Source organism: Myodes glareolus, chromosome 1 (genome assembly GCF_982192425.1).
Source record: "Myodes glareolus chromosome 1, mMyoGla1.1, whole genome shotgun sequence".
NCBI lineage: Eukaryota > Metazoa > Chordata > Mammalia > Rodentia > Cricetidae > Myodes > Myodes glareolus.
In genome coordinates, this window is record NC_142026.1 from 118,610,014 (window position 1) to 118,614,153 (window position 4,140).

The 4,140-nt window shown below is 35.6% G+C and overlaps 1 long non-coding RNA gene across 1 annotated transcript; it reads right to left on the reverse strand.

The window, feature by feature from the left end:
- Nucleotides 1-358: 358 nt before the first annotated feature.
- On the reverse strand, nt 359-2,658 carry LOC146895818 (uncharacterized). Its single transcript, XR_015005180.2, has 2 exons — nt 2,521-2,658; nt 359-830 (listed from the first exon to the last, which is right to left on the reverse strand). It is a non-coding gene; the product is annotated as an uncharacterized LOC146895818 (long non-coding RNA).
- Between the last annotated feature and the right edge of the window lie 1,482 nt (nt 2,659-4,140).

Genomic DNA, 4,140 nt, shown 5'->3' on the forward strand with positions numbered 1-4,140 from the left:
CCCATCTCCCTTCCACCTCCTCTTTTTCCTAGATCCCCTCCCCTTTGATCGCCTCTTCAAAAAAGAACAGGCCTTCTAGATACTAAAGCCAAAGAAGACAAAACAAATACAATAGGACAAGGTAAAAACACTCATATGCAGGCTGAACAAGGCATCCTAATAGCAGGAAAAGTGTTTCAAGATCAGGCAAAAAAATTCAGAGATACACTTTGGTTCCACGACATTATAATTTGAGTTCTTGAGACATAGTTAATCTACAGATTTTTGATATTCATGTAATGGCAGTTATTAAATTCATTTAGGAAAATAGAAAAAAAATATCCAAGAAAGGATTCACCAAAATATGAAAACACATATGTCAGAGATATTATTTTTTAAATATTGTAATATTTGCATTTACAGAATACATACATTAGAAAGAGCACATAGAATTGGATTTACACGTGATTGAGAGATGCCTGACATGGAGCTAGGGAGGAGTTTGGGTCCCCTGTAAAGGCAGGAAATTCTCTTAACCACTGAGTCACCCATCCAGAAAAATAAGGACTTTTCAAAAGGATACAAAATAAAATTCCTTTAAAGATTCACTAGTGTGTCTTTTGAATGCAACATATATGTGCCTGTGTAACACCTTCCAAACAATCAAAGAGTGTGATAGCTTCCATAAGAAAACTAAGTATTTCTCTTCAGTGAGATAAATCACTATATGAAATCATCTCAGTCCTCAATTGACTATTCTGACAGTTTTTGAATGACGTTTACATGCTGAGATCTGTTGTTGTTTCAGTTTTTGTGAAGAAAAGGTGGCTTCCCTGGAGAAGAATTATATTCTAGAAAAGAGAGAAATAAATTAACACATAAAATAAATAAATAAGAAGTATTTTTGCTGTATATGATGCAATTTTAAAATACCACCTAAGAAAATCTTATCTGTAATGCCATGGAGGAATAATGGGTGTTCTAAAATGTAACATGGTATATTAGATATGTAACAAATATACAATTATATGGATCAGATTTTTAAGGAAAGATTGTGCCCAAGCAAAGTTTGGGATTTTGAATATGCTTCATTTGATAACAGAACATAATAAAGAAATACAGAGGGTGAAAAAATAAGCAAATGGAATATTAAAAATTTACATTTAGAAGTATAGTATGAGGGGCCCCTTGAAGTGAACAGGTCAATCTATCTCTGTCTTCCAGGCATTGGGATTAAAGGTGTTTACCACCATACCCTACTTCTCTCTTTCTTTCTTTTTATTTTTAATGACTTTAACCTTTAGCCTGCATATATTTTTAACACACTGTAAACCATTTAGAGGTTTTCTTCCCCTTTGAATTTCTCTTTACTGTATATCTCTCTTTTTCTGACCACACGAGTCTTTAAAGTGTAGGACTAAAGCCGTAGTTTTGACAGTTAGATCCAGCCCATTCCTTAGCTTTCCAGCCTCATGGCTGAGATACCAGCCAGAGCTGTGTTCACTGTCACAACTCTATGGTATTTCAAGGTCCTTGCCAGCAAGCAAGCTGCATAATTCTGCTCACAGACCACACTCAGTCGGACTGCCTACCTGAAAGAATCAGAGTTTGCCCTGGCAGGACATTCCAGAAAGCCAGCATTTTAAAACGGCACAGCTATTTTCCTGCTATGGTTGAAAACTAAAAAGCATGTGTTCAGCCTTTCATCAACACCTTTTACATGTTTTGTGGCAGGACCTCTTAAAAGAGCTGCAGGGTTTTGCAGCTAAAGCTGAGTCAGGAAGCCTCTCTTAGATGAGAGTGCTTGCTTGCCTCTAGCAAGCAGAGCAGACCTGGGAAATTGCTGCTACCAAGAAACCATGCTTTACTCTATTATTTCCCAAGCTTTCTCAGGCTTTCTGTGGATTCAGTTATCCAAGTCTGGGCGCCATTTGTAACATGAAGGGTCGGCTTGCTGGGGTTTCTGTCTCGCCTGGTACCCCAGAGCCGGCAAATCCCAAAGAAAATTACACACAGGACTCCATAAGATTATAAACTGATTGGCCCATTAGCTCAGGCTTCTTGTTAACTCTTATAGCTTATATTAACCCATTATTCTCATCTATGTTAGTCATATGGCTTGGTACCTTTTTCAGCTGTCAGCTCACATGTTGCTTCTTCAGTGATCTGGGCAGGAGTGGCGGAATGCACTTCCTCCTTCCTAGCCTTCTCCTGTTCTCATTGCCCCGCCTCTACTTCCTGTCTGGTTGACCTGCCTATACTTCCTGTCTGGCCAATCAGTGTTTTATTAAAATACATGATTGACAGAATATAGACAATTCTCCGGCACCATAGAAGAAATGAACAAATTCTATGAACCGGTTCTCTCCTTCTCATGTGTGAGATCACTCTCTCACATACACACAGGCACACAAACAGACACATAGCACACATACACAGAGAAACATATACACAAAATACACATACTTACACACCATTTGGAGACAGCTTGCACACGAGAATATGACACAAATGAATATCATTTAATAATAGATGACTCACCTCTATCGTGTGTTAAAATAGCAAATATGTAACATGTATTTTAAAAGACCGGACCTCACAAGAGAGCAGTTATTGGTATCTTCTTAATCTTGAACTTCCCAGCTTCCAGAATTACGAAAAATAAATTTCTGTTCTTCCTAAGATAGGCAATTTGTAACAAATCTAATGAATTCAAAGAATATCCTAAGACCCACCAAACAAAGACATCACACATGAATCAGTAAGGCCATTGATTATTAGGCTTTTTAGTACACAAGGTAAATGGGAGAGTTTGCACATATAATACAATACAACGGTGCAAATTAAAACTTATCAAAATCTTAAAACTCTTTATTGAACAAGCTTTGGAGTAATAACTGTTTCTAGTAGGAAAAATCAATCCCTGCTGCAGATGCCTTTTTTAAAAAAGGTAGAAAAGTTGCATGTCCTTAACATAACTCACCACAAAATACCTATTACTTTTATTTTACAACAATGAACATTACATTTGTAATGAAAAAAATCTGACTGACCTCATTTGCCCCGGTAATTAAAACTATGCTATTTTCAATATTGAGACACAGCAACATAATATTCTACACCCATTAAAAATAAAAAGCCTATGGAAAAGAAAATGAGGGTGACTCTATAATAAAGCTATCCTACAATAATAAAATGGATTAAAATCAAAATAGATGAGGTATAACTGAAGATCAATTTCAGACACTCAAAATATAAAGTAGATATTAAAATTAACTGCAATGATTACTGAGCCTTGGGTTCAGGGATTGCATTAATAATGTATTCGTTTGGAGTGTGCACCATTTGTTCTCTTGTTCTCTTCATTTTTATCAACTCTGGGTTTGTGTAAGTCTCTGACTGTTGTCAAGAGAAGTTTCTTTGTGGAGGAATGAAAATAACACTACTATCCTTGGACTTGGAGACATATAATAATTTAAAAAGAGGCGAATTTTATTTAAAATGGATAATAATGCTTTCTTTAGCTACAGACCCTGATTTAATACTTGTCCTGTGCATTGGGTAATAAGGTCAACAGAGGCTTACTGCCAAACTCCTAATGGTCAAGCTGTCTCACTTCTTACTAAAATAATAAACTTGGGCTGAATGAATGATTTACTTTTAAAAATTAAATGAAACTTGCAATTTTATATTGGACTATTGTTTTAAGAATTAATTAAAAGTTCCCCAGGAAGATGGGAATTGATCTACCTCAAGATTCAGCTAACCACACTGGGACTGCAATGTATATTTCACCCTATCACAAGAACACTTGCTAAGCCATGTTCACTATTGCATTATACATACTTTCTAGAAACCAGAAACAAACTAGATGTCTCTGATAGAAGAACAGAGAAAGGAAATGTGGTACATTTTCACTATGGAGTATTTTCAGCTGTTATAAATGACATTATGAAATTTTCAGGTAAATGGATGGAACTGATTTATTTACAGCTAAATAGTATTCCATGATTTATTTTAGATTTTTTTTTAAAAATCTCCTGCTAATGTGCTTAGAGCAGCAAATACTATGAATGAGTGAGTACATTTAGAGTAGGCTATCAAGTCCTTTGAGCAAATCGCAAGAAGTGGTATATCTTTAGATTTGTTTATTTTTCTTTT